Source organism: Manis javanica, chromosome 15 (assembly GCF_040802235.1).
Source record: "Manis javanica isolate MJ-LG chromosome 15, MJ_LKY, whole genome shotgun sequence".
In the NCBI taxonomy this organism is placed as follows: Eukaryota; Metazoa; Chordata; class Mammalia; order Pholidota; family Manidae; genus Manis; species Manis javanica.
This window is the reverse complement of record NC_133170.1, coordinates 6,060,913-6,085,464: the sequence shown is the minus strand read 5'-3', so window position 1 is coordinate 6,085,464 and position 24,552 is coordinate 6,060,913.

Genomic DNA, 24,552 nt, shown 5'->3' with positions numbered 1-24,552 from the left:
AATTAGAATCCTATGCTGTCTTTTATCTAGTATATGTAATATATATGAAAAGAAATACATGCATATTTATGTTTTACTATATGAAAGCAATAGTTTCATATATTTAGTATTCTTGTTTCTCCCATTGAGAGAGCTAATTAGGTACCAGTTATTCTGTCAAGAAACCATGAAAACTTTTCAAATGCATACATCAAACTATTAGCAAATTGATCAAAAGCCATAGCACCTACTTATGAATGTTTGTTTCTCTAAGAATCAGATTAATTTAGAATCCAAATAATTTTCTTCATAAATCTCTTCTAAAAGTACTAAAGCTAAAATCACCGTTCAGGTCATTGCTGTATTATTTACAGGTGATGCAAGATAACTTTTATACACATTATCTTGATCACATGTGAGTTCTCCATCCAAATGGAGTTGTAAAAAATTTGTCAGCATTCAGAGACAAATCAGTCAAATGCTTAAGAGATTATATTACATGGCCTACTTGGAATACATGAAATTCGGTCAGTGAAACAGTTTATTTAGATCTTTAAAGAGTAACTTACGAAAGATAACAATAATCATTGAAATCAGAAAGGGTCATGATATAGAGGCTCTACACATTTGTTCTTTCAGTTCACTAAGGATATAAAGAATAGAGGGAAGATTCACATAACACAAAAGCCGGATGTCCTCCAAAAGTTTCCTAAATAATTTTCAGTTGTTTGGGATGCTGTGAAATCTTTCTCTGCTTGGCAGATGAACAAACAGCTGGGCATCTTTGCAGGATGGTTCAGGTGTGAGATTGGCAGTAGGTTAAACTTCCCAGGTTCCTTTGAGGTCTCTAATTCTAATACTATTAAAGAAACTTTTCTCCTGCTTCCTTCCTAGATTTTATGGAATTGCTCCCCTTTTTGTTATTTTTTTCAGTAGAAGATGCTTTTTAATATTCTCTTTTAGTTGCCTGGAGACTTTGTTAAGATAGCAAAACTAGAGAGTTCTTGGCTTCACTGATTCTTTTGTCTGAACAGGAAGTATTCTTGACAAAAAATAAGTACCAGTACCTATATTTGCATACAAAATCAAATATTTATGTGGCAGAATCCAGAACAAACTGTCTCTATATTTTAATTTAATTCTCAAGCAAAATGTTTTCTCAAAAAAATACCAGTGTAAATTTTTAAAAAACATTAGAACAAGGAAAAATTTCCTACTAATGCAGAATAGCAATTCCTTTAACTTCTTTTCTTCACAATGAGATGCCTGTGTGTGAAAAACAATCACATTAAAAAAGGAACTTCCTTTCAGTGCCCCTTTTGAAAATTGTTTATCTCTTTAGATTTTATTTCTAAGGTCTGACTTGAGGATTATATTGGCACAGAATATTTTTTCCCCCACAGGCATAGAACTCCAGAGATGTTCCTCAGCCAGAGGGAATGGTAATGTTCTTGATGACTGTTCTAAGGGCGGGACCCAGTTCCAGTCCTCAGAGGACATATAATATAAAGTGGTGTTGGATTTACCAGTAAGAGGCTTTTGCCAGCACAACAGATAGAGCTCTTGAATTAATACTATCTTTTTCTCTAGTTAGTCTTGATTCCATATTGTTATATGTTCTAAATACATGCTGACAGGTGCTCTTTTATATATGATTAATAGATTGTGCTCCTCAAATATCTTCCTATTTAATTTCTGTAAACAAACCCCCCCTATGTAACTCAGTCCAATGACTGAAAGGCTTTTCTCTTTTTGGTAGGGGAGGTGGTTAGACAGCAGCGGGTCACGTGAGAGCACAGCCACATGGTTTGGGGGAGGAGGTCCTCGCACGTGAAGTCTTCAGACTCAGGACCTCGACAAGGCAAATTCAGCATAAGTACTCCTAGGGCAGCTCAGATAGAACCCTGAATGTCACCCATATAGCAATATGGAACAAATACTAACTAGAGAAAAAGATAGTATTAATTCAAGGGCTCTGTCTTTTGTGCTTGTAAAAGCCTCTTATTGGTAAATAGAAAACATCTATTAGAGTTGTTCAAGCCAGAGGGCAGGCTGTCGGAAGGCTGGGATGGTGTTTTATTAGCACTGCATTCGTGTAATGCTTACTCCAGTACTTCATTGCTGGGAGAGGCTTAATCAGTGTTGTCTGAATTGAATCGAATATATTATGAGGTCTTCTGACTCTCTTTTCTCCAAATAACTCCTGTAAAGTAAACAATGACGGTGCAATCTATTGGAATAGAATCCAGATCTAACAACGAAAGGGTGACCCATGGGATGGATAAAATAGAGACTGGTTGATACTTTCACAAAAGTTATGCTGGGGAGGTTGAGAGAAACGTCTCTTTAAAAGGCAAAACAAAACAAAAACTCTTTTTTCTTTTCCTGTGAACACAAGAATGTGTATAATTCTCTGGTGAATGGAGAAAAAATTTGATTTCATTATTTCCCATTTCTTCCTTTCACTATAAAGAAAGGCAGTAAGTAAATTTTATGTATTATATTCTGAAACATCACAAAATATTTTTGAAAACAACTTTCATTTCTCTTAAAGTCTCCCTCCCCCAGCCTCTTCCTACTGTATCTCATTACCTTTTCAAAAGGGACATGAAGGGTCAATGGCAGTCATTTCAAAACCAAATATTCGGGGTTTATAATAGCTTTTTGGAGAGCAAAAAAGGAGTGGAAATAATTAAGATAAATGGGAATGTTATTTACATCTTGAGGGAGAATAATAGTTACACTTTTCATGAATCACAACACCGTCTCTCACAGATCATGTTGTCGTCAAGCAATTCTCCAAAATATAGAGATGGAGGCATATGCTACAGATAAAACTTTGTTCAAATATAAGTTTGACAAAATCATCTTTATAGCCTTTCATAATGAATAGCTCAAAATATGTAACATAGAAATTTTGTTCACATATGATAGAGGAGAATCTAGTTTGTTTATTCAATCTAATTTTTTATCTGTACATTCTTTGTTTAGGGGCTTTGGTAATAACTACTCTGTATTTTTAGGTTCTCCTTCATAGAGAAAAAGAGCTCATATTATTTTTTTTCCCTCTTTGTCCGAATAAAATTAGATCCACATTTAAATTCCACAGAGGTCAGCGCGTATTAGCTTTGCGGTCCTAGGCAAGGTCTTTGAGATTCAGTTATATCATCTGTAACGTGAAGCTAGTATTTTCTTTGTAGTGTAGTTTTACAGATTCATTGCTAGAATATCGAAAATACTTACATTAGAGACCAGGACCAGAATGATACTGAACAAGTGTTACAGTCCCTCAGATCTTACATTTTACTTAGGTAAACATTTTTATTATTTCTCTACCATAATTTGGCTTAACCAAACCAGCAGAAAAACATAATGGCAAATTGGGTGTGTTCTCCTTTTCTCTCATAGAAGCATCTCTTCAGATTTGAAAGGAAGAATTTGGACCAGCCGTGCAACAAGATTTGAAGGCACAGCATACAAAGCTCAAGAGATACGAAGCTCAAGGGAGAAGCCAGGAGCTAAGAAGAGAGAAAACAGAAGTCAGTCTGCAGAGCTTGTTCTCAGCTACGTCTCACTTCTTACTATTCTCCAGCCTCTTCTTCCCACATCCGCTTTTCCCTTTCTTGAATTCTTAATTTAAGAGAAGGTATCTTTCTTCAACATAGGACTTCTCATGAAAATGAACAGAAAGGAATTGAAGTTTATTGTAATGTAAGGAGAAAGGTGGATATTGTTTTTCTGAGGTTGGTGGCTAAGTTAAACCAAATCTTTACTATTAGGGCTACTATTAGAAAAGAAATGGCATGACTAAATCCTCAAATATTCCATTTTGCTCTAGTTAAGCATTTTCATCACATTCTTTACCAATAATTTCCCCCAGATTTCTGGCAAAATCTCTCTTTCTCTTTTTAAATATGTCAGTGGAATAGCTGGATTCACAAGCGGTGGCAGTTAGAAGGAACAGATCTAGCTATTATTTATCCTCTTCTAATATCGGTCATTACCTCAGTTATCACACCACAAAGAAATAACAATGAGGTCAAATACATGGTGCTTATTATGTCCGAGACAGCATTCAAAGCACTAGCCTCATATTAACTCATGCAATCTTCAAAACCATCTTATGCTATAGGTACAATCATTACCATTTCCATTTTACAGATAAACAAACTAAGTCACAGCAAAGTTAAGTTACTTAGCCAAGGTCAGAAAGTGGCCAAGCCTGGATTGGAGTGAAGGTATGTTAGCTCCAGAATCTTGCCTCTGAATCAATACCTTATTTTGCCTCAACTTGCTGGCAGATGGGAGTAGAGAAAGGGATGTGCAACAGATACCAACTATGGGAAGTACACCGGCTTCTTTTAGACTTTGGGTGTTGTGCTGCTTAGGTAGATAGAACAGCAATTGGAACACGGCAAGAGCCCACGTATTCTCTCTTACTTCCTTCAGGGTGGAAGGGTCCCAGATGAGACGCAGGCTTTGTAACCATGTGGTCTTAAACAATCACTTAATCTTTGTCTGTCTCAGTCCTTTATGTTTTTCTGATGTTTCTGATACCTGTTGGGGTTGTTTGGGAGTATCACATGGGGGAGAGCCTTGAAAGACAGAATCTCCATGCAGTGTGGGAAATTGATGCGACATTAAAAACGTCAACTAATGATGGTTTTGCTTTTGTAGTTCAATTCAGTTTATAGGTCTCCTTGTTTATAAAAGGCAGAAAATAAAGGTACTAACCATGGGATCAATAAGAATATACATATATATAGATCTTTCTAGGTACTCTGTCCGTTTACCTTTCCATAATTTGAATTTACTTATTTTCAGTATTGATATCATAGTTTATATCAGGTGTATACATTGAAAAAAATAGTCTCCACTATTAGTGCCTCCACTTCCTCATCCTTAAATTATACCTTAACCCATTAGTAGCAGGGTTTCTTTTCCAGTAGACACTATTACTATTCTTACCAAGGTCACCATGTTCTCCAAATTGTCAGATCTTACAGATAAAATTTTTTAGAAACTATTCACTTTACCCTCTTGGAGCAGAGTTAAGATTCCTTCCTACTGCTGTTGGCTTGGTATGCCTCTCATACATGTTTCCCTCTGCTTAGCCATTGTGTATTTATGTCTCATTCCTCTCCTTAATTCTGAGCTCCTTGAGTGAAAGAGTTATTTCCTTTTTAATAATCCTAGATTAATTCCAAGAACATAGTGGGAACTTGCTAAATATAAACTGATGAGTATAGGGGTTATAATAATAAATGCGTATAGAGGGAGGAGGTAAACTGGGTGTCAGCTTCTTACTCACATCTGTGTTAGGCATGACTGAATGGCCACAGGAAGGCAGAGGTGGCCTGCTGTAATCAGGATCTTTCTGGATGAAGCAGAGGTATATACGCTGAAGCCAAAGAGGGACAGAGACAATTCAGTCCATAATCAGTTTGAATCAATTGAATCTTGCGTCAAGTTAAAATTATGCTCAACAGGAAACCATGAAATACTTCACTCCATGTGTCTCTCTCCCTCTCTTTCTATTGATTTGTGAGTGTACCTTACAGAGAGCTGTTGCTAAGGGAAAGATTTTCTTAGGTTTCCCTTGAAGATGTATTCACAAAGAAGCCATGCAATTTGCAAGAACAGCCAACAGGAAACATTGCATGGAGTTCTGTTCTATATCAAAAAACAGTGTAGCACTAAAAAATAGGATTTGGTTTAACTCTGCATTCATCCCGTTATCCCGTTGAAGGGGTGAATGGACTGAGACTGGTTGGAGGTTCCGGCTCAGGACAGTGTGGGGAGCATCCTTGAAATTTCTGTGATTATTTATATATTACACATTTATTCAGGTAAACAAAGTTATGGGTCCCATTCTGGACAGGGAGGAAGTGACAGAAGTGATTAATTAGCAAGACCCACCCTAAAGGAATTACAGCCTGTGGCAGAGAATGACTCACCATTTTTATAGGTCAGTATCAACCAAATAATGGCAATTTTACTTGGTTCTATCTAATGCTACTAATACAATGTGGTGCATAGTGATAGAGCTCTCTGGTACTGAGGAGAAAATAGCAAGGGCAGGTGGTGGTTAAGGAAAGCATTCTAGAGATGTCTGAGCTGAGGCTTGGACAGTGTGCATGGATAAGATAAGAAAAGCGGTGGAGGAGGGAGACACCAGTATTCTGGATAGAGGAGAAGAATGAGCAGAGATATGAAGGGAGAGACAACATCATACGTGTAGACATCATTTAGTGTTGTTGAAGTACAATGTGCGAGTCAGGGGATGGCAGGACAAGAACCTGGAGAGGATGAGTAGGCACCAGGCCTTAGGAGGGCTTGTATTGCATGGTAAGTGTTGGCACTGCTGCCAGATCCCCAAATTGGCACTATTCTGATCTTGGGCTGGAATCTGCATTCCCCTTTTTTTCTCTTTAATATCCATAATGCATCCCCTTGTCCTTAATGATAAAGGTTAGATAAAAATGCACTGAAATAAGAGCAGAGAAGACTTAACATTTTAGTGTTGGCTGTTAATCAATTAATTGTCTTAAATATAATACTTAATCTCAGTTTTCCACTTGTGAGAATAGGATTTTTACGGATATTTTGATGATAATTGTCCCATGTGAATAAGTAATAATACTTTCAATGATTTCCTATAAATTAGAACCAAGAGTCCAAATTAGGAATTTTCTTATGCATGTGGGCTTCCACTATTGTCTATATCCTTAATCACAATTGTTGCTATATTCAAGGGTTCCTCCAGAAAAAAACCTAAATAAGATGAATTATGGAGTACTTCTATTAATAAGTTAAATATATGTATATACTGTATATACATATATGAACTTATGTTTAGAAATATAAATATGCTTATGTTTATAGAAATATAAATATACTGTATGTCATACACATACAGTAATGGAAATACAAGATAGAACATTTAGGGATTTCCTCAAATATTTGAGAATAAAAAATAACATTCTTAAACAACTCTGGAAGTTGTCCTACAATTTTAATACAAATTAAATTAACTAAAAGTCATTATCATTCTGCAATAAGACCTAAGATTCTGATCTGTCACAGATTAAGTCATATTCATCACTGTACATTCAGCACCTACCACAGTGAGGTAAAAAAATATTTGTGGTATCAGCAAATAAGAGATATTCTAACCTCTTATTTCTCCTTCTCTTGGTAGCGTTAGTCTTTGTTCTAAAGCATATCTTCCCTTTTGTTATTATACATTTTGCATTATATTTTACTCTCATATTCTTTAGATGATTGCATTTCATTAAGTAACTAAGGTAAATATCTTAAAAGATATTTATTCTCATGAATGCACTTCTGAGGCTAAAGTACTTATAACTGTAGAAGCTTTGTTTTAAATCCTTTTGCAATAAAAGGATGGGCCTTACAGATACATTATGTGAATTTCATCTAATAGCCATGACTTTTCCAGTCTTAAGACTTTTCTTTCTTGACCAGAGCTTATCTCATAATGATAATGATGGCAGCTATGACCGTCTATCATGCGGGGTGTATATTTGTTTAGGGAGATGATACTCTGGGTATACAGTCAGTCTGATACCTGCTGTTGAGGTTTTCAGAACAGGGTGCAGCTTTTAAAAAGGATGCTTGGTACAAAAACATTAAGAATACATCATAGAAATCCAGACTTTTTTTTCACCTGTAACTCTATATATGCAATTTCTATTGTTCATCTACATAATTGGCATTTACTCTTTTTGTAAAGGCAGTTAATGAGGCAGCTCTAGATTATGCCCTTTTCACTGTCGTAACTCCCCAGGCCTACAGAATTTCCCAGACATAGTAAGCACTCAATAAATATTTGCTGAATAAATCAAAAAGTGAGAGACAAATACAGATTATAAAATCCTTCACGTGGAAGAGAGAAAGTGGAACATTTTGCATATGGAGAGAAACTGTTTCTTGGTAATAAATATCGGAAGGTAGACATTCTGTGTCTTTCATTAAAAGCAGAAAAAACATGCCCTCACCCTCAATCTGCTTAAATTCTTTGCAGTTTTGAACAATGATAGCTAGAGATGTAGAAACACAGTATGAAGTCTTCCTCTTAAAAGCCTGAAATTTGGGTACTTGTAGATGGAAATATGAATTGTCTGCAATCACTATTAAAAGTCCTCATACAACCAGATGCCTATTACAAACTGGCATGGGAACAGGATGGGCAGGAACATAAAAGATTAGTCAACAATTCAGAATCTGTGAAGAAAGGAGAGAAATTGGGTAAGACCTGTGAGACTCATTTTCCTTCATTACGTCTGATGTAGTGTTTCTGGTGCCTTAGGGAGATTTGACAACTAATAGCAAATTCCTATTATGTGCCACTAATATATATATAATCCATATTCATAAAACTCCAGTGACTCCTCTCTGTATATACTGAAAATCGAAAGAAACTTGTACTTTCTGTCCAAGGTAAATACAAAATAAGTAGAATGTGTCTCTAGGAATGTTGTAATCTTATTGGGTGAGACAAGATGCCCAAATAGAAAACAGCTGGAGAAGAGTTGCTGTTTCTCCTGCGAGTGTGCATCCAGCAGATATTCACATAACTTATTCTTTCAATTTATTCAGATCTCTGCTCAAAGGTCATCCCCACAGAGAGGACTTTTTGGCCTGTCCTATCAAAATACTGTCCTCATCACATTCTAATTACTCTCTCTGCTTCTTGCCCTAATAGTTCTTGTCGGCTGATTTTATATTTTTTATATTTGTTGGCTAGTGCTCTTTGCCACATGTGATAACTCCAGGGAGCAGGAATTCTGTCACTGTTCTATCCTCATCAGCTATGGGAGTGCCTGGTTCACGGGAGGCCCCCAATAAACATTTACTGAATGAAGAAAACTTAGGTTATTTTAGCAGAAAAAGAAGTGTGGGTTCACAAATGAATTCAGTCTATTTTTAACTTTCTCAAGAGGCAAGAGGCATACAGTCTCATTCTTTTAGATTATTTTAGATCTCATTATTTTAGATCTAAGATACAGGGGTCAGTGTTTAATGTAGAAGGATGCCTTATATCTTTCACCAAACTACCTGCTAAGGCCATCGGGAGCACAGTTTAGGAGGGGCTCCTCAAGTCCTCTCAGCAATCGGAAGCTAATGCATTAACCCACTGGGATTACAGGACTAAACTTCAGACCTATAGTGAGCAGTGCCTCTGAGCTGCATATAGAATACAGAGCAAGTGCATCTGGTGCCTTTTATCAGGAGCAGAAGTACAAACACTTCTGCCCACTGCACGGGGCCAAGGCAAACACAACACAGTCAGGCACTGGAGGAACAATGCTTTTTTCACAGAGAAGAAACAGCAAGATCAGCCTCAGTCCCCGAGGAGCAGCAGCCCCCCTGGCAGTCAATGCAGGGCATCTGGCCTTTATACTCCCCTCTTGTGACAGAACGAAGGACTCTTTCCCTTCCCTGCAGGGGACAGACACAGCAGTGCGGGTGGCCAGATGCCATCTGACGCACACACTTAACGCTGAACAGAGAAACACACATTGAGCTTGAAACAAGGAGAGAGACACTCACACAAGGTGCTCAGTCTACCACTGGCTCTGCGGACTCTCTCGGTAAGGTGTTCAAGGCCTGAGGGCCATTTACTGTGGCTGGGTGGGCGGAAAAACTGCATCCATGAGGCTGCTTTTCCCAGCACAGAAGAATCTGAAACACATGATCCAGAATGCCCCCTACGCCCGTGGGGGGAACCGACAATATCCAATCAAATAATGTGTAGGCGATTTGTTTCCCCACCTCTTTTCTTTTGGAAATTGATCTGTGTATACATCTGGTAAGTGTCTCTCTCTCTCTCTCTCTCTCTCTCCATATATATACACACATGTGTGTGTGTATATGCCCAAATCATATATATATATAACATACATAGAAATATTTAAATATATAGGTATAGGTGTGTGTAAATAAGTAAATAAATAAATATAATATACACACAGATTTTTTTTTTTAAAGCGAATCATGCTTGAACACAGAATCAAGTGGAGGGACCTTGTTACTTGAACTTGGAATTTGCATTACCTGGGGGCTTTCTTTCTCTGCATATCTTTTGAATATGATTCAAACATTTGGAGATTTCACCCTCTGTGTATGGTCTCAGATATAACAGGTTGGAAAGCTGATAGAACCAAGCCAAATTTGTGATGGAGAAGCACAAATGTCAGTGGTATGACGGGCATTACACGTGCGATTCATTCTAGAACGTCACCATACTTGTTACTTCTTCATATTATTTTCTCTCTAGCTCAAATCTAATGCATCTATTTTGACCTCTTATTGTAATTATTACCCACTATGAATACTAATTGTGGGTCTGAAATATTATGATACTTACTTCTCAGGAAAAGTATACCCAGATACTGATTTTTTTCACATACACTTGCTTGGATAATTTCTTTATTTCCAGATGGTTTTCCCACAAAATATACCAGAATTTTTACTGTTTTTTTTCCCTTTTTAGTTTTAGTGTGGATTGAGTGAAGAAAATGGATGGATAGAGCACAGCAATGGGAAGCTTAATACATGAGTCTGAAAAAAGTTTTCAAGAATGGCAATTTAAGAATTGTCTAAACACTTTTAACTTAAAAAAATTGTACTAATAAGTTTAACTAATGTAATGATAATTAACATTCACTTAGCTCTTTATGTACGGTACATGCCCTATGCTAACAGGGCGTTCAAATGCAAATTTTTCTGGCCTCATGTTTTGTACCCAACAACTGGACAGGAGAAAAAAGTGGAGCAGGGAACATGCCACCCCTTTAAAAAAGCTTTGGCTCAAAAATGACACTTACACCTTCCACAGCATCGCAACAACAAGAACTAATCATGTGACACATCTAGACACGAGGATGGAGGCGGAAGATGTACTGTGGCTGGGCCACCGAAGCCCAAAGCACTGCGCTCGGGAAGGAGGAGAACGCACTTCGCTGTGACACTCCCTGCCGCGGTTTCCCCCTGCGGGCACCGAGTATCCGGGCAGAGCAGTCTTTGCCTCGCATTAAACATACTCAGCTCCTCCTGGAGGGGAGCTCCCTCTAGCCTGGCCTTCCGTGGCTCCACTGCATCTGTTGTTCTCACCCACGCCTCCCCCTGACACGGTACCGGCCTGAATCCCCCGTGAGGTTGGTTTCTTACTGGTGCAAATCGGGAGACCCAAAGTGTGAGGCTCAGTGACAGGTCTACCTGCTAAAATCAGTAGAAAAAAGCCAACACATATTCCATTTCTTTCTCTCCACTTCCCTTAGAGCCTGAGTTTCCATAGGCAAATGGGTCTGTCTTCTAAATTACTGCTAATGAGAAAGGATCAGTTTTTGTCATAAGTCACATGGGGCACCAACTTCCCAATTTATGGTATGTTTTTCATTGCCTTGTGCTGTCTACTTCCGGAGTTAAGCTAATAGCCACATGTATAAGGTTATTAAGTCAAGATTCCTCTTCACTGTTCTAATTTGTGTATTGAATTATTAAAAGTTTATTTTAGTGACAGTTAAATTTCCTCTATGGCTTGTCACTCTATATTTTTAATGTGACTACTAAGATATTTCAACTCCAAATTAGTCAGGAGATAGAGAAGGAATCGAAGAAAAATAACATATAAATGGATGATCAATACCTAAATAATAGAGAAACACTGGAAATATATTTCATTAATAATTATCTTCTAAAATTCAAAAGAAAAGATAATGATAATATCTGAAATATGGAAATAGAGCTCAAGTATTATAGTTGGGAATTCAATGATGTATAGATTTATAGCAAGTATTCACTTAAAAAACATTTGTTTTTAGCATACTTATTAGTCAGATTTACTTTTGATGCATTTCTAAATCAAATGAAATATTTTGGATTCTAAATGCCTTGATCCTATGCAGTAGAAATTCTATGATCATTCAGCTAATCAATAGCTCAAACATCTAAACTAGGAACTATTCCATACGTATGTTTGGACCTGATTCTACAAAGATGATATTTACAGGTTAGCCTAGTTGGGGCACCACTGTTATAACCACACCTGACAGTTGAGTCCCCATGACTCAGAGAACTCAACAAGAGTTGAAACACACTTTCACATGGGGTCAGTGTCCTGGGAATAGCAATTATACAGCAAATACAGCCTTTATAATAGCTCAATATTTCATATAAATACATCACCTACTTGAATGATAACAACTAATGCTTCCTCTTTAAAATATTGAACTCATAGCAGTAGTGTCAAGGGAGATGTCCATCCTACATAAAGACAGGGACAGCCATCACTTCTGCGGCCTTCATTCTGGTGATCCGCTTTATTCCATCGCAAACCACTTTCATTATATAATAACTGTCCATGTCTAGGAACTCTGGAACCCTTCTATGTTCACAATTGTTCAAAATTCCATCATTCAGAGAGACTTCCTCAGCTGTCATTCTATTTCTGGCCTTTTTGGTACAATAAATACCAGTGCACTGGCAAAATGATGGTGAATTCTCCATTACTACCTTTACAAAACGACTTCTTTTATTGGCATGAGGTTGGTTTATTACATGACTCCTTATGTTTGGGCTAAAAAGGGTTACTATCATTTTTTAATGCAGTGGGGATAGAAATCTTATTTATTAACTCCTATGTAAAGAAATTATGCAATTTTGTTTTTAAAAACAATTTAACTTACTTCATGCACTATTTCGATATGGGAAAAGAAACTTACTAATCTCCATCCATGTAGATTCCTCTCATTTCACCCGTGAAGAATGAGATGCAGCGGGAAGTGGTTCTGGTCATGCCCGGCCTTGGTGGCTGGTAGAGGGTGTGCGGAGAAGGGGAGTTGTACCTGACTTCCGCTATCAGGTGCCTGTTCGGATATGTCATCCCTACACCCTAAGATGTATGTCCTTCCTTCAGATTCTTGGCCACCTGTGTATGCAGATTGTCCCTAGGACATCCCTTGCCTGGCCCCTTCAGGAATCTGGCTCTTTCCATGCCATCAGTATCATACTTGAGGCCTTGGGCATCTCTGCAAGGCTAAGTCCCCATTTCCCCAGATGTGACCCTGCCTTTGTGCTCCAAGGGTTCTTCTCAGAAAGAGGGTCCAGTTTCTCCCCCACAAGGGTGTGTGCTCTTGATAAAAATGCCAAGAGGGTCCCTTGCTGTCTACTCCACGGAGCTTGCTTCACCAGGATAAAGCAAGGCTGACTTGGATATAAACAAAACCCAACAGGGGGAAAAAAAAGGACAGAAAATCAATTAAGTGAATAGCAACAGCATTGCCCTGCCACAATTACTTGGGAGTACTTTATTTTGTGGCTATTTCCTATCTCGCCCCCCTCCCCCATTACCTAACAGCTCTTTGTGCTGATAATTTCCTGTATTTCTGTCAGTTCTTCCTCATTCTGGCTGCTCTGACTGGTTCTTGCCAATGGCAGCAAAAGCATGAACCTTGATGGCCGGCTTGTTGTCTGTCGGATTTGGCTTCAAAATTTTATGTCAGATAAATCATGAAACTGATTATTTATTTATTTTTTGGTGATTAAAAGATTTCTATAAGGTCAGGCTTTTAACTTTGATTTTGCTGGTTAGCCTTAGGATTGATAAACTGGAATAACAATTTTCTGATAGCTGTGAAATCGTCATTATTAGAGTAATAAAGTGGTGAGCAAATTTGGCTTCCTAGACAGATCTGTCAAGATCCATTGATTTTTTCTGCAGTTTGGCAAAAGCGATAATATCCTAAATAGTCTTTTAACAAATCTGTCCCCATATGGATTGTTAATAGTTATTGACAACTGTGCTAAATATTTTTGCTAAGAGGCAGAACATAAATATTTTTAGAATCTCAATTTCTGTTTGACAAATAGAAGAACCAACAATCCTGCTAAAAGGACTTTGGAATCCACGGGATTGTTGTCCTTTAAAGCAAAACAAAAGAAACGTGAGAAGAAAGATGCAGAATTCTTTTGCAGTCATTGCAAATAAGAGGGAAAAACCACACCACAATAAATATTGGGTTTTCTTTTTAAATGCCCCTCTATGCATCACCACTGGGCACTTATTTTTTCTGCTATGTTTCCTAGACCAGTTGTCAGCAATAGTTTTAACTTTGTGAAGAAATTATTTAATATGGGCTAAGAAACATTTTTATGTTTTGCTTTATTGCTTTTTAAAATGGTAGGTTCTGTAAAAATACACAATATATTATAGATGCCATGAGTCGAATGATGAAACTGCAGAGATGCTGATCATCTTTCTCTAGGGTGAAAAGGCAGGGTAAACAGCAGGGGGATGCAAGGATGCTGAAAGCTTTTAGAAAGACTTACTGGGACTCTACTGATACCAAAGCCATTGTGTTGGGACTTTTGGAAAGATGGGTTCATTGCATTTCTCTAGAATTTGCTCTTGATGCCAAGTAGGCTACTCAGGAGAACAGAAGTAGGAAAACTGAGTGGAAGATTTATAGTTCCACTTAAATGGCAGATTAGACCCCTGAATTAACTTTTATGCTGAAAAACCCTCAAAATTTCATCAGTTATAAAGGGATTAGTGATCTTACAAGGAAGCAAATAATTTCTTTTGTACCAAGAAAACCCCAGTGAAAGTAAGAACTCAGAAAGTACAGGGTAACATAGAAGCTTGTTTTTACCCTGAAAGAATTTGCTAAGCTTTTTACAATTGAATTTTGCTTCTCATGGCCTCACTACCTATTTGATATATGAGATAAAATCCAGGGATCAACTGCATTGGTGAGTTTAAGAGAATATATTCCTCCATTCCATATGTCTCAGATTCTACAGACTTCATCCTCAGTGCAAAGGTGAACGAGAAATAAATCAAACATCTGTTCTTTTTACCGTGGTAGGGAAAAGTTATTGCCTTGTAAGTGGTGCTTAGCAGAAGCTAGAAAAAGAAAAACACTGAGAATTTGATACTACAGGTCACATATTGTATTCAGTCTGAATTTATACTTTTTGGGTAGTCTAAAAAAACTTCATTTTGAGGGCTTAAGTTGGAGTTATTCTAAACAGCACTAGGTAGATGAAAGGAAAAATCTGAGAATGTAGAGATTTCCTACAAATAAAATTCCAAGTAAAATGAGTAGCTTGCAATTTAAAATAACTAAACACAAAAGGCAACACAAAATGTAGCACAGGAAAACAAGGTTATGAAAGTTCTAAAGGAAACATAAGAGTCATGGAAGAGACAGTGAAAAAGTTGACATATATGTATTTGGATTCCAGAAAAGATGAGAATACAAATAGGAAAAAGCAGTATCAAAAAATATAAAGGCATGATCATGAAAGAAATAAATGATAAGCTGAACTTCATTAAATTAAAATTTTCCGCTCTGCAAAAGACACTGTCAAGAGAATGAGAAGTTAAACCAGACTGGGAGGAAACTGCAAAAGACTTATCTAATAAAGAAGTTATCCAAAAATATACAAAGAACACTTAAAACATAACAATAACAAAATAAATCAATTAAAAATGGTCCAAAAGATCTGAACAGACATCTCACCAAAGAAGATATACTAATGCCAAATAAAGACATGAAAAATTACTCAACACCATATGTCATTGGGGAATTGCAAATTAAAACAACGAGATGCTACTACAAACCTAACAGGATGGAGAAAATTCAAAACCTTCATAATACCAAATATCAGTGAAAATGTGGAGCAACTGAAACCCTTACTCATTGCTGGTAGGAATGCAAGACTGCGTAACCACCTTGGAAGGCAGTTTGGCAGTTTCTAAACTTATTCTTAACACACAATCCAGTAATTGTACTCCCTGGTGTTCACCCAAATGAGTTGAAATTTATGTCTACACAAAAACCTACACACAGATGTTCATAGCAGCTTTATTCATAATTGCCAAAACTTGGAAGCAACTAAAATGTCCTTCAGTAGGTGAATGGACCAACTGTGGTACGTCCAGACAGTGGATTAGTATTCAGAGCCAAAAAGAAATAGCTAAAAAACTATGAAGCCATGAAAAGACATGGAGGAAACTTAAATGCATATTACTAAATGAGAGAAGCCAATCTGAAAGTCTATATACTATATGAGTCCAACTATGTGGCATTTTGGAAAAGGCAATATTATGAGAGAGTAAAAAGATCAATGGTTGCCGAAGGTTGGTGGGAGGGAGGGATTGAGTAAGCAGAACACAGGGGAATTTTAGGGCAGTGAAACTACTCTGTATGGCGCTATAACGGTGGATACATGTCATTACACATTTGTCCAAACCCACAGAATGTACTCCACCAAGAGTGAATTAATGTAAACTATGGATTTTTGTGATAAAGATGTGTCAGTGTAGGTTCATCAGTTGTAACAAAGGTACCACTCTGACGGGGAGTATTACTAAAGGGGGAAGCTATGGATGTGTAGGACGGGGTATGTGGGAAATCTCTGTACTTTCTGCACAATTTTGCTGTGAATTTAAGGCTGCTTTTAAAATAAAGTCTACTAGTAAGACATAATGACTGGTGCACATATATATTTCCTTGATCTGTCAGCAGAGAGAGCAAAAAGCAATGACATCCCAGCAGCAGTGAGTATACTCAGCACAGCTCCTGCCTTCTCATATTGTTCTCCAATGAAAGGAATGACTGGTCCTAGGATTAGGGCAGGAAATATACAAGATGAATGTAGGCTGTCTTGTAGCGCCAGAAAATAAGGAAGTGCTCAGCAAAACAGAATATGATAAAGCATATGAGAAAATCACAATGGTGTGGTATGTCAAAGGGACACAGGAGCCAACCGATAGAGCCTCCAATGACCACAGGTAAAGCAATTTTAGTAACACAATGAAGGAATAATGCATTATAATGCAGTGTAAAATCTACACATCCACACTGATATAAATAATTGAGTAAACAAATAAATGAGAGAAAAGAAACATATATCCCATGCAGAAGAATTCCAAGCAATTTATATAGTTACTCTGCCCTCAAGGATAAAGAGCATAACTTCCCAGTCCACAAGTGTGGGCTACACAGAGTGACTTTCTTCCACAGTACAGTTTGGAATGGGCATAAAAGAGAAACTTTACAATGGAGGAGCCTAGCAAACTAGTTCAGCCAGGTGATCAAGTTTACCAACAATGGCAAGCCCTATTGGTAATATGCACCCCTGTTATTAGGTGATGGAAATAGAACTTTACCTTTATGGTATTCCTCCTAAGAAAACACAATCTGAACTTAATAATGAGAAAAAACATCCAATGAATCCCAGCTGAGGTAAATTCTATGAAATATCTGATCAGTACCCTTCAAAACTGTTCAGATCAAAGAAAGCATACCTGAGAAACTGCCAGAGCCAAGAGGTGCCTACGGCGATATTCCAGATGGGATCCTGAGAGAGAAAGAGCACATTAGGTAAAAGCAGAGGAAATCTGAATAAATTATGAGTTTTAGTTTCATATATCAACCTTGGTTCATTTTTGGTGACAAATGTGCTATAATAACTCAAGATGTTGGCAATAATGAACCAACGTTAATTTATTCATAAGCCACCTTATCCTTCTTGGTGAGTTTTGGCATAGATTTTGGTTTTCTATGGGCTTGACATAGTATATTCTCCTGAAATTTATGAATCTTCACAGCCTGAAAAAGCTTGATGTAGAAATTCTCAGTAGATAAACATGTAGCTGCTTCAAAGCCTGCTAAGCTCTGGACATCACTGCAGCGGGTGGACTATTAGAATAATTACTTTTAATAGTTCCATTTACCTATTTAGAAGCTCATCATGAGAGACTCTTCTGCTCTGCTTCATATCGTTAGGAGCGTTCCAACAAGTATATTTCAAAGCCTCAACATACAGAAGAATCAAAAATATTTTATTTAAAAAGCACTATTCATCTTCTCATTTCCAGCAAGCAGGAAACGATTTTGAACACGACAATCCCTTGAACTCAGAAGAAAGTCTCAATTCCTTAGTCTTGTTTAAGAGAACCTCGATGCACTCGGCCCTGCCTGTATGTTCACCTTCATAGCCTCTGTTTCATGTTTCAGCCATGTTATACTTTTTTAGCTCTTTGAAACCGCCATGTACTCTGAACTACAGGATCTTTCCTAACTCTGTTCCTTCTGCCTGGAACAGTCCACCTCATCTCCCCCAGTCTGAACTAGTCGCTACTCTTGCTATGCCACCAATAGTGCGCGTGCGCCTCCACATTATTTGAATTTCCTTTTTACTTTTTAAAAATCTTCTGCTAGATGGTATAAACTCTGCTAGGGGAGGGACCACTTCCTGATTGCTTAACATCCTATCTCTAGGGCCTGCAATATGCAATAGGGTGGTAGTGAAGAATTATGTTTGAAATGCTGAATAAGAACTAATGGGCAGATGAAGAAAGGAGTATTGAATTGAATAGTCTTTATCCTTACAGACCCTGCAATTCTATTAGAGATGGGGAACATATATACTCAACGATACCACGGGGTGCATGGGACAAGCTGGGTGCCCCAGGAGAGAAGAAAAGCACTCGGAAAGCAGAACGGAAGAAAAGCCGTGTCTAAATGAGAATCAGAAAGGGCCACCAGGCAGAAGGTGTCTCACGTGGGCCTTGAAGGAAGGGAAGGCCGAAGTTTCAGTGTGCAGAGATGAGAGTGAGAAGGCCTGGAGCCCATCAGGAAATGCTGGAGATTTGTCTTTGAAATTATGAAAAAATAAAATGTGAAGGGGCTATGTAGGGCAGATAGAGAGGATGAGGCTGGCGAGCGCAGCTGGGGCCCCGTGCTGGGGGGCTTGAAGTCCGAGCTGAGCACATCTTTATCTTGGTTACCAAAGAAACCTCGGATGGTATTGGAGCATTCCCTGGTTTGATTCATTCTTTGGGTCTTGGTTTCTGACAATTTATGATACATAGCAGGAAGTTTTAAAAATAAGAGACTTGTAATTGATAATGGTTTGTGTTTCCACAAATCGATGGAAGAAAACTGACCAAATTTGGAAAAGGTAGTTTGCTTTGTGTTGTGAGGTTTTTTTCCCCTACATTGCCCTTATTTTCAAATTCTGATCATGCATACCCAATTTATATTAATTATTATGTTAATAATAATAGCCAGATTTAATTTTTTTCTATCCATATGATCTTAACGCTCCACATTTTTGTCTTCATCAGTGTGGGCTGCTGTAACAAATTATCATCCATTCGGTGGGTTAAACATCCAACATTTATTTCTCACAGTTTGGAGGCTAGAAGTTCAAAATGACGGTGCCAGATGGTAGATTTCTGGTGAATACCTCCTGCTAGTGGGGGTGGGGGGGCATCTCTGTGAGTCTATCTCTGTTTCTCTACCAGATTAACCTCGTCTTTAGAAAACCCTACGAATGAAAATAAGCTAATATAAGCAAAACAAAATTCTACGTCATAAAGATAGCGTTTCCAAATATTTTTGGGTGGAGCTATGCTCCAAATTTACATTACTGCCATCTTATACTCTTATTGCTAACCAGGTTCCATATAATATTAAGTGTTAGGCCGGGGTCACGATGAGTCAAGAACATTAAGACATCATAGAAATGTAAATCCAAGCACACAGCTAGAGATGTCTGAGGATTTTCATTACGTGGGTGCCATCTCTTCAGTCTTTGAAGATTATGGCATCAATAAAAGTTATATACAGAGCCATGAAAAATGGCTCTTTGGAGATATGCCCTCTGCCAGAAATCAATTTTGCTGAGCAGAATGTCTGACAGCTATCATAAAAGATAAAACCCTAGGGGGGGAAGGGAACCTGGGAGTCCATCTGTTTTACTAACCTGTACCCTAATAGGACTACACGTAATCCTGTTTTGAAATAAGTTTTTGTTTTGTTTTTTAAGACCCCCAGAACAAGTGACAATACAATTTTTGCATGTGCATAATTAAGGTGGAACTGTCTGCTAGGCAGGAAAACCTTTCTATCTAGTTTATATTGTCCTTTGTTTCTTAGCAGAAATTGGGGGTTCATCCTTACTTTCCTACGCCTCCCCTCAACTTTACCTACTAGATGCTCTTTACATCTTTGAAGAAGACTGCTAAATTAATCCCTAAATTTTAATTTCCATCAAATAATCTTAGTTTTCCTAGTATTTCCTTAAACACATTATTTTTCTGCTCTTCAAACATCTTTTTAAATTAGGAAAAAGTCATTTCTGAATTTCACATGTCATTCATTACCCAGCATTCCCAGAAAAGTGTATATGTCCCTAGAGGGCAGAATTATAGGTAAAGAGGTGGAGGATTTGGGACCCTTGCAGAGGGAGATAAAAAGGAAAAGGCATGATTTTGCTGCCATTCACTAGCATTTCACGCTCTGAAACAAGAAGAAGCCTGACAGTTGTAAGAGGCGACACAAGGTCAACGTGCCAAATGAACAATCTGATGCAAAAGAGTGTGCAGGAAATCGGGGTGGAAAGCTGGGAACTAGGACTTTGCACAGACCTTGCCCCGTTTGGGCGTGATCAGCCACTAAAGGTGCTTCAGTGAATTGGGTGCTTGCGGTACTGAAAGTGAAGACAGCCTCATGAAGTCCACCTGCCACCTGTCAGCCTGCCTATAACCTACCCAGTTCTGGGTGCGGGGAGACACATGTCGGGGCCCCTGAGCTCCACGTCGCGTACCGCGGTGGTGTGCTGGCTTACACACCTTGTTATCTTTCTGTTTCGGCATCACTGTGTCTCTAGCCATGCTTGCAGGTCACCTCGCCCTCTCCACGCAGGTTTGTGGCCGTGCTTTCTCCTATCTGCACGTGCTGCCGTAACTCACATAAGGGTTAAATTGCATAAACTTTTTTTTCACACTAGTGACATCGGACGTAACAAATGAAAATACAGGCACAGAGTAAATAATTCCTGAATGAATGAGTGGATCGAAAATAGTGCAATGTTGACATTGTACCATTTTGGGTAGGGACACGTTGACAGGGAAATGCTGGAAATAATCCGAACAAAGAACATCTAATTAACAGGAGAAAAGGAATGAAGTACAGAATAAAGAACTCCAAAGTAATGAAAGAAGAACTATTAACCCAGTGAGATGTGACAGGCCAGTATTTGAAGAAATGAGATTCTCATTCTCCACTCACCCTTATTTGTCTGTGTTGCTGGGACTTCCGACGTTGACGGTGCAGTTTGCTGCGTGGACGGCACACAGGCGGAGCAGGCCTGGGAGGGCGGCGCGCGGTGGCGCTGCTGAGTGACCCCGGCCAGTAGCGGGTGGAAGCTTGCTTGCCAGGCAGCGGCGCCCCTGGCGCAGACCTCAGGCACCTCGCGTCCTGGGCCCCGAGGCTCACGTCCAGGAGCTTCTGATGCGGCGGCCCCTCGCTTTGGCGCCGGGGTGCTCAGCGGCCCAGCTGTGGCCCGTGGCCGGTCCGCGGCGCCGGGGAGGCGCAGCCCCGCCGCAGGACCCAGGCCTCTCCGGCGCACAACTGCGTGGGTGAGCGGCGCGGAGCTCAGTCTTCCCTGCACCTGGGGCGCCCCTAGAGCCCCGCCGGCTTCCGAGCTCTCCTGCCCTGGCTGGACGCCCCCTTTCCCAGCCCTGCTCGCGGGGCTCCCGCAGGCGCTGCTCCCGCATCTCCGTCCCAGTGCGCTGCCGAGGGACCCGAGGCCCCCCCTGGCTTCCTGTTGCTGGAGGAGGTCCCCGAGGGGGCGTGACAGGGAGCGGGACCCGCCCGGCCCCGGCCCCGGGATGGCGCTCCCTACTGGTCCCAGGCTCGGCTGCTGCGGGCCGGGCGGGCCGGACGCCCTGGGGGGCCCGGCGCAGGTGCGGAGGCCCACGCGCGCCCGAGGGATGACACACACCTGTGCGGACAACCCGCATGGCCACGTGGCCTGAAAGTCAGCTGCAGACCCCCAACCCCACCCGCACCCCCAGCACCAAAGGATGGGTGCTATAAACACCCTCTTCTCCCTGGACGTTTCATGGCACTTGATAAAAGGAGAAAAATACGAAATTTATGAAACGATGTTTTACGCCCAATCATGAACTAAGATTTATATCTCACAGCACAAAGCTGATACTATGTTTATTGTTCTATAAACTGTATTTGAAAATTCAACCAAACAGAAAACAACTCTCTTTCCGAAGAGTCGGGGCGAAGGCGTTTGAAACGGGCAGCAAAGGCCTCCATTGCTTTGTATCGCTGCTGAGATGCGTACAGGAGCTGAAAGATTCAGAAGTAGAATGACAGCTGCGGAAGATTCTGTTCTCTACAGAACTTTGAGGAACTGTGAACACAGACGACTTTCAGAGTACTTAGACAGTGGTAGTTTCTGTACAGAGACCCATTTATGTGAACAAGAAGGAATAAAAGGCTGTGAAATTGGTTAATGTCCCTGGTCTGATCTAGAAAATATACTGTCGTTTTATGGGCTTCCCAAATATTTCAGGTAGGTGGGATTAGTTATTAGAGCATGTTCTCTTGATATAGGTGTATGGTCGTACCAAGAATGGTAAGATCTATGTTTATTGAGTGCCTGCCATGTGCCAGCCCTGGACCCAGGTTAAAGATGTGTATCAACCATTGTTAATGAAGGTTCTCAAAATCCGTTGGACTCACCGGTTAGGTGGGGTTACTACAATGGTGCCCAAACTAAGTTGATCTTTAATGCATCATCTTTACAGAATAGAGCCTGAACATGTGTGGTGAATTTCAAATTATTAAAAAAATTCTAGTGATTAGTTAAAATGATCATAAACATTCTATTGCCAAGGAGAATTTAGAACCTAAAGCTTGTGATGATTTGTCGTATTTATAAATGTTATAAATATACACATACATATATAATATAATATAAATGCAACTCATAAGCGTGTTAAAAAATAAAAGCTTACTGTAAATCTATGAATCATTGCTTTTCCAATAGTACTCTATGGAATCACTTTTCCAAGTTTGAAATACTTTCATTACTTCTGCTTTTGAATTTTAAAAAGGTAATGTTTAACAGAGGATATATTTTAGCATTTGGCCCTTGTTTAGGGATTGACAATCTGTCTGGTGTTATCTCATTTTTCTACATAGAATGTGGACATTAAACATTGTATTAATCTCATTCAGATATTAGGATGAAAGGGAACACTAATTCTTACCTTACAATGAAAAATTTGTACTTCACAATTTTTTTGCTAGTTTTTCCATACGTCATTTAGAAGGTTCAATAAGAGTTGAAGGTAACCTACTGTTATATAAAAAACTCCTTAGATCTTTGTTATTTTTAAAAATTTTGTTATTAATTTATTATTAACATTTGCTTGTTCCTTGGTTTTGGTGTTAATTTTCATAAGGTACTTCAACTTAGGAATCCTAACTAAAATGGATTCTAAAAGAAGATATTTTCAAAATTTGTGTTTCTCTTCTCCCTTTTTTAGTAGGTTTTATCTAAGTTTCCATTCAACAATTCTTTATTATGGCTTTTGATTCTGAAGTGAATACCCAGTGTTACTTGACTACATGCTCTGTAATTTTGACAAATTTTAGTTTGTGGATATAAATAAATAGTACAGAGGGTCATTGACTTCTCTGTCTTTCTGGTCTGCAAAGGTGTTGTCTTGGATAATTTTTATTTGTAAGCTATTCTGTGGTATCCTATTTGGGACAAACAGTGTCTCTATCATTGTAACTTGGTCTGCTGGTTGCCTACAAAATCTGTCCTCCTTTTCTTCCCAGTTTCCCCAGAAGCAAGGTATGGCCACGTGACTTAAATTCTTACCAGTGGAATGTGAGCAGAAATAATGGGGCCACTTCTGAGCCTTATCCCCTCCTCACAGACATGCTGTGATTCAGCCTGTATCAGGCACATGGGGACATTGTTCTAGGGGACCCCTGAGTATCAAGATGGAAGGAAACTGGTCTCCCGAATGACTGCATGAAGTGAAGTAGCCAGGCTGACTTTTCTGGAAAAGAGAAATCATTTTTATTCTTGCCACTATATTGCTGAGTCTCCATGACACAGTTTTAAAGCTAATCTACTTCCATTGTTCCTCGTGTTTATTAATCTTAAATAATTTTTCCAGAATATTCTTGTGACTTTTTGAACTTGATTTTGCCATTGTTTCTATCAGATATATTAGGCATGTTCAAAGTTATATTCTTGCTGTAATAGCCATAGGTATAGTCAATTAAGCATAGTGACCTGAATATTTACTACTTTCTTATTATGTATTTACCCACGTTTCGCATATGTAAAGTGGTACTGTCCAGAGCAGTTAGGAAAAATGATCACTTTCTTCTTATGAAAGGAGTTAGAATAAATTACAGAAAACCCCGCAAAGTGTGTTTCTTACACACGTGAAAATATGGACTGAAGCCCGCACCTACCGAGGAAGGCAGTGCTGGGAGCAGGATTTGCCTTTGCAGATGACAGTACCGGGGAAGGAAGATGAGTTTTGCTTTCTCTCCACAGTTCATGTTTTTGGAAGTATGGGGTAGGGGCTTCTATACTTCAACCACGTTTTGCCGACTCCTCCATGTGTAAGGGGGAGTGACCTTTTAGTGAGACACGTGAGTTCCCTTCCCTCTGTGAGCTGGGACGCAGAGTTACCATTTC